The sequence below is a fragment of the Nuphar pumila genome, chromosome 6, assembly GCF_984573655.1.
Source record: "Nuphar pumila chromosome 6, dmNupPumi1.hap1.1, whole genome shotgun sequence".
Taxonomy (NCBI): domain Eukaryota; kingdom Viridiplantae; phylum Streptophyta; class Magnoliopsida; order Nymphaeales; family Nymphaeaceae; genus Nuphar; species Nuphar pumila.
Window position 1 is genome coordinate 108331902 of NC_143254.1, and position 7632 is coordinate 108339533.

Here is a 7632-nt window from a genome sequence, read left to right on the forward strand (position 1 = left end):
CTACTCATTTGGATTCAAAATTGGATATCCAAATTCAGTTCATGAATATGTAGATTCAGCAACCTAATTGTAACTAGGGCTGAAAAGGTATCGGTTATAATCAAATACACCGTTTGAATCCAGCGTGCTAATTTCAGGTTCAGGTTCAGGTTCAGGTTCAGGTTCAGACCTTAAAATAAGAACTAAATATGCATTAAAATCATATTCAAATTTGCTAAATATGTCACGGGATGGAGAAACCAACATCATAGTAGAAAAGCCCACAACACCATACAAGACCGTCATACTAAAACAACATAAAAATCAAAAGATGAAACAAAGTAAAAATCCATCAAGCCACCTTCCCAATCACCCAAAAAAACCACAGAACAAGAGAATGATGAGGGGAAGAGAAAGGTCTTGAGAGGTCTTCAAAGAGAGAGTTTTGAGAGGAAAAACCTATGCTCTGCTCTGGTAGGCCTCTTCTTTTTGTTCAACAGCAAACAAAAATGGGTTGAAGGGGTGGACAAAATTTGCACAAAAGAGAAGAAAAGGAGGCAAAATGTTCTCTCGATAGGCAAACCTTGTGTGTAGATTAGTTTTCTGAGGAAGGGTGGTCGGGAAACGAGTACGTGCAAACCCATTTCGTAGAATCGTGATCCTCGAATGAAACGAGGATCTCGTTTCTTTAGTTTGTGTTATTGCAAAGAAACTGCACGTCTTTTTATGATTTTGCAGAGAAAACAGGCATTTTCTGTGACATGCAAACGGCCCCCTAGTTAACAGGTTATATCTTAGATGAAAAGCAGAAAGCGCAGCCGCGTGCTCAAAATTTGCAATGTGATTGCACCTGATCCACCCTCTGTTTCTTTTGACTTTTTGCTTGTACTGTCCATTTTTTACCTTTGCTCCTTTCATCTTGTCCGCAGAGGGTTGTTCGTGGGGCCTCTCTCTCTTAATGGTATCATTTGTGTGAAGCATCATTAAAGATTAGTAGAGAGTGCCTGGCTTGTTGGATAGAGCACCCACTTACAATTTTAAGGTGGTTCATGTTTCAGTAGTATGTTTGAATGAAATTATCATCAGGTTGTTCTAACAGTATGATACGAGGCATAAAATGTGATGACCATAATTTATAGCAATTGACATGCTTTTTCAGCCGGTGGCCTCGATGAAGTGTAGGGATTTGGTGCAACGAGGACCAGTGTATCGACCTTTGGTTTGGAACCTATTTAGAATCATTTTACTTGAAAGAATATGCATTCCAAAACTAACGCATTTTAGACTCATTGTTTTATGTGGTGTTGGTGTGACGAGAATCGTTCTATTGGCATTTCAGTTTTTTTTTTCCTTGAAGAACGGCAAAAGCACCCCCAAGATCAGAGGCCTAATTGTGTTAGCTAAGTCTGCCATACTTACAGTCGCTTTCCGGTCAGTGTAAACCTGTGGTACACCCCTTGGTCCCAAGGAGTTGCCTTGCTTCGGCACGAGCAAGGGGCTGACGTCCGTGAGAATGAAACCCTGACCACCTGTCTAGCAGCCAAGGCTCCCCCTCCCACTACACCAAACCCCTCGGGGCATATATTGGCATTTTAGTTACTTGATATTAAGTATAAATGTTGAGGGTGTGCCCGAACAGAGAGGTTTGGGACCTATCCAGGCCTTGAAAAATCTTAGACTTGTGCATTCTATATTTATTGCACGCCATGACATGTCGATCTTTTCCATTCCCATGGACCCTCGTCTTAATAAAAGTTGATGTAGTATCAATTTGAATTGATCTTTTGTTTTCTTGTTCAGGTTTTACTTTCGCTACTGTTTCTTTGCAAATCTGATAGCATAAATACAATAAATATTAAGAATTGGGCCCTGTTTGAATCTATTTTTATTAATTGATCACATATATAAATTTAAGCACATTTTATAAAGGATAATCTTACTTTTTTTATGAATTTATAACCAGAAGAAACCGCACCTGGCACGAAGACCTAGTCGTGATGGCTCAGCCTACCGTGCCTACAGTCGTCATGCCAGCAGCATAAAACTCTAAGGCTAGGACACCTGCCCCAGGGCCTATGCTACACATTGACTTGCACAGAGGGGGGACGGCTATGAGAATTGAACCTTGACTGCCAGTCTAGCAGCCAAGGCCCCACCCCACTGCCCCAACCTTATTTTTAATTTAATAAATGTTTGGATCACCAATTGTTTAAATTACAAATGAATAAAAGAATATTAGTTAAGTAATGGTGATGATGGTAACTGTAGACAGTGGTGGATGGTGGTAATGGTAATGACGATAATGGTGTTGGTGGTGGTAATGATGATAATGGTGATGGTCTAACGTTGATGGTGATAGTGGATGAAGGTGGTGGTAATGGTGATGATGATATTGGTGGTAGTAGTGGTGGTGGTAAATGGTAATGATCACGGTGGATGGAGGTGGTGGGTAATGGTCATGACGACAATGGTGGTAGTGGAGCCGGTGGTGGCAGTGGTAATGATAATGGTGATGAGGTGGCGGCAATGGTGATGATAATGTCTCCAAATTTCACGACATTCCACCTGGTATTATCATCACAAATATCTGATCCAAGGCCTATTTTGAGTGCAGCAGAGTGAGCCTTCTTTCCTGCCATTAGATAATTCTCAAGCTCAGCAATTGGCTTGTTCACCAAAGAAGGAAAACGATCAGGTTATGTATGCTCTTTTAGCATCCAATTCTAAAGAGATGCAACATCACCAAGTAACAGTACATCCATATGAGAATTCCAGGAAATGCACTAAACATTAGTTATAAATTGCTTTTAAGATGACTTTAATGCCACTAAGGGGAGAAAAAATCTTCTTTTGTCATTTCACATGCTCACTCAATAATCAACATAGCCTAGTAGTCTAACGAAGATACTGTTGATTAAATGCACGAATGAAGTCAACGGTTAAATATTTAATTTTAAAAAACAGCAACAATGATCTCCGAATGGTTTAAAGATGACAAGATGAGAGACACTGCTACTAGATAAGGATATACCAACTCACCAGCTCTAATTAAGATTGACAGTATGCATAAGTACAAGCCCAAGCATACCAATTATGTTTAGGATTGAAGTCACGCTAAGAATAAGCTGCCTGGAGCAGGGCGCAGGTCTGTCTCTTAGCACATTCATGATTCAACAGTAATGAAGCACCCAAAATAATAATATTGAGATAATCCCACTATTCTCACATTTTTGGTTTCCAAACTAGCCCTATATATGCTTGATAAGCATGAAGGAATTCACTAGTGTACATACATCTATATTTTAAAATGGTAAAGAAGAATTTACTAAAGATGTTCCAAATATTTCTTTTCATTTCATTAACAAAGACAGGGAAAAGAACAATCTGTAAGTTGTATCAGAGGAGAGAGAAAGAGAGAGATGAAAGGATGCCACAGGCATGACCCAAGTCAGGGACTCTTCTCCAAAGCGGGAATGGCATACCACAGCCTAAGCTTATAGCACCTACTTCAGGAGTACATGCACTTCTTCCAAGTACTGCAAAATGCAACAGCCAAAAGTGAATAAGTGGAACAAATTATTAAAGGTTTGATCACCTGAGAGTTGGAAACACATGTATCATTCATAAGTGAGAAATCTGACACATAATAACTCCTATAAGAAAAACTAATAATACCTAATGAGAGGTAAAAATTTAAGATATCTGGTAGTATGCTTTATAAATTATAAACTAACAAGTGAGATACGACTGAACATAAACATAATCATCAAGCTAAAGCATCGACGTATAGAACAACCAAAGGAAAAACAGTAATTTGGTAGCAACAAGCACTAGGTCCAATTAATCGTTGCAACAATGTATCACAAAGTAATCATTGTTCCTCCAGCAGCATGACACAATAAAACATGAATTTTCTGCAATAAGGTTTCAATCTGTTTCTATCATGTGATCAAGACATCCCAATCCAAAAAGTCATGGAACTCCTCCAATTTAACCTCATGAAAGTACAAGCACTTTGCTTGTTTCCATTAGTTTTGACAACTTCATGAACCATGAAATTGTTCAAAATCACCTCCAAAAGTGGTTCAAAACTTTAAAGCGAAAATTTTAATGGACAAAAATACCTCATTAAGCTAACTTATCAATTGTCAAATAGGCTATTCAGCTCCTCGATTGACTTAAAAGGGCATACATGTAATGCTTCAAACCCATTGTTAGTATGCCCAAGTCGAAGAGGAGACCTTGTAAAAAATGATTTTTCTATGAGAGGTTTTATCCCAATTTCTTTAGGCATATGCCTCCAATCAAGGCAGCCACCTGTCCCCAAGTTTAAGCCATGAACTTATAGCAAAAACTAATCGCATACGTCAGGCCCATCCCTCCAACCCATACACCCTATCTCCCAGCCCTGTCACTATTCCAACTTGGACTATATTGGAAGAAAAATCAAAGGTTCAACATATGCATAATTTTTCTTCATCCTTTTACCAATATGTATTGGTTGTTGACAACTACATTAGACACTACCCAGCTGGAAATTTTCATAAACTACTTGTAAACCAGTTGGTAGCATAGGGTTATTAGTCTATTTTCCTGCTACAAACGCCATTTTCATTTTCATTTTTATCTGTCACACGGATACCTCCATTCTGTATCCCCTTTATATACAAGTTATATTGACAAGTTCATAAAAATGGCTATATCCCTGTATCTGCAGCCATATCTGACATAAATTTTTATGGCCAGGGTATCGAGGCTTCCCGACATTTCCTCATATGACCAATCACCTTTAGCCCTTTGAAAATTATTTATGCATTCAAAAAATTGTAGAATAATTTAGAGCTTCTGAATGAAAGAGAACGTTTCAGATGAGGAAAAAATGCAGCATCCATTTAAATAGTGAACTGAAATTGAGCAACAGAAGCTACAATGCAAGCCCAGGTTTTGTAGATATCATCATGACCAACTATAACTAACCGGCTTCCCCTTCTATTGCAAAACATCATAGAAATGGAACATGAACAAACTTTGATAGCATAAGAACACTCCTGAACTTTGAGAAGAAACATCTTCCTACATAACACAAATTCACAGAGAATGTTAATATATTGAGCTTATTTTTCGTCCCTAGTGAAGGCTTTGCCGCTTCAAACAACTGTCCTTTTTTTAAAAGTTTCAAAATTCCAACTATGATGAGTTTCAGAATATTTATACCAGTTAATTTCAAGCCCAATCAAAAGGTATGTATTAAATAAGGAATCACAGGCTTGCACAAGCTGGTTAAAATTTAGCCTTATATGGGTTCCCCCCATCAATATCTCCAGGATGGAATCAGAAATAGTTGTTTGGTTCCAGTGACTGAAATCTTGTTCGAAGGAACCAAGAATGTTTGTTTCTGAAGTATAAAACATGGAGTTTGCGTTCAACAAAAGTCAGCAACCAGCATTAACAAATCACATGTATTAGTTAACAATATGTTTTCCTCATCTTTTGCTGAATGTGGAAACCTTGGGCCAAAACAAATATTTGATTCCGTGAAGAAATATTTAAGCTTCATGAACCAATGTTAAGAAATAACAGTACTACAAATAAACAGGCCAAAAGAAAACAATGCAAGAATCTCCAGGTCAAGTCAACTAAAACAGCACACAAACTCTCCATCACCATCACAACTGAAACTCCAAAATTATCACATCACTCTAACATATTCTCCAGATTGGAAACATATACCCAATATTTGTACAGCATGCTGGCCCTGGATGTGGAAAATGTCCATTTGGTGAAAGAATGGCTCACGCACTTGGAAAGGAGGGATTCAATACCTGGATGTTTTGACAGGTAAATATGCAAATCCAAATTGGACAATGGCAAGTCTATTTCCTATTGGAATGATCCCTGGCATTATAAAAGACCGCTAAAGTTGGTCTCTCATAACCTTTCTCCCATAGTTAGATACTATAGCTGGTCTATCACTCAATGTTGGTTTGAACAGGAAGGTGGGTCGATAACCTTGAGAAGGAAACTCAACTGAGGATGAGAAAAAGAAATTGATCGATCCCTTGCAGCATGATGCCCTTCATCAATGAAGGATTCCCTTAGTTGGAATAGTTCTACTTTAGGTAAATTCTGAGTGGTATCATGCTATGGTGCACTAAAGTTTCCAGGCACACTATTAGGGTTAATCGTCTCTCACCAAGAATAGTCTCTTTTGCCTAGTCGATTTCTTTAGATAAGCCTTTGAACCAGGCCAACCAAGAGAGAGATGATTATCTCTTGATAACCATCCAATCTTTCTTTGACCGCAGAGTAAGATGGCCCTGTTTTCTTTCTTCCCAACACTCTCACCATTTGGCATAGCCAGAGACTCAGAGAAGTATACCTTTTAATGTTCCTACAAGGCATCTTATTTTGGCAACAAAACGAGGGAAGCGGTATTGGATCTTCCGCTGCTCGCTTTATCATGTTTAGGAGGTTCATCTGGTTTGAAAGAAGAAAACTCAAGAACTTTTGACTTTTGAGTAGGACGTTCATAGTGGGTTGAGTTAATTCATCTTAGACTTCAGGCCACTCTTCATATCTATGCCAATGGTAAATGGATCCAAGGACTGGCATCCATTGTGGGCAGTTTTCATAACTCATTCTCTGCTTTCTCTCTTTTGTAATGCTAATTCTGTTTCTTGACTGTTCATCACCTTGTTTCTGTTCACATAGACCATTACCTTTCTTTCACCCAAAAAAGCAAAAGAGGACTCATTTCATCCAAAGACACCAATATCATGGCATCCATCGCCCACTTGGTGCACTACTACAATCCTACAACACTTGTTAATTCTTCCTGGTGCAAATGGGTTTTCTCAGACAAATCTCCAACAATAGAAACCCCATAGAATGATCCAAAAAAACATGAGAAGCAAACATTTGCAAAGAAAAGGTTCAGAAATCCCTTCAATCCTTCCCCAACAAAGAAGCCAAAAAGAAATCAACACAATCACAAGTGACTATAATAATAGAACCCACCATTCATCATTCACGATGCCAACGAAAGAGATTTTAAACCTCAACAAGATAAACAGAAAAAAAAAAGATGGGCAGTGCAGCAAAAAGCTAAGAGTAGCTTACAGACTTAAGCATTTACTGGGTCTTCCTCCTCTGGGGTTGATTCTCTGTAGCTACTCTATAAATCCAGTAAACCTGGGGAAAGAAGAAGAACAGAAGAGCATTGAGATTCAAGCACATTAATAGTTACCAATTGATTGTGCAATCAAAAGTTTAAGAAAAAAAAGAAAGATGAGGAGCAGGTCTTAGAGGATTACGAAAGCGAGCAGGTGGACGAAGACGAGAGGGACGACAAGGAAAGGGAGACAACCCAAGAGCGATGGGCGCAGCAGCCGACCCTCCTCCTCCGCCATTGACCTCACACCTTCGCAAGTGCTTGCTTCGCCACCACGACTCATAAGTAAGCATGTCAATGGATCGGGTTTCGATCCGAAACCCGACTGACTGGATATTAACAGAGCTGAAAACGGATCAAATAATGCCGGATCCTGTCTGATCCGGATTCGAAACAAAGTTTTGTGTCGGCGACTGAAGTCTAAGTCTAAATCCGAATAAGATCCAATGATGTAAGTATGAATCCGAACCTGTAATGTATAT

General features: G+C 38.9%; 1 long non-coding RNA gene across 2 annotated transcripts; it reads right to left on the minus strand.

Annotated features, from left to right (window-relative positions):
• Positions 1 to 3309: 3309 nt before the first annotated feature.
• LOC149835620 (uncharacterized) lies at positions 3310 to 7411 on the minus strand. 2 transcript variants are annotated; one of them, XR_016432631.1, is made up of 3 exons: positions 7293 to 7411; positions 7099 to 7170; positions 3310 to 3515 (listed from the first exon to the last, which is right to left on the minus strand). It is a non-coding gene; the product is annotated as an uncharacterized LOC149835620 (long non-coding RNA). The 2 variants fall into 2 exon arrangements; XR_016432632.1 differs by having other exon boundaries at positions 7103 to 7170; positions 7293 to 7409.
• Positions 7412 to 7632: the final 221 nt, after the last annotated feature.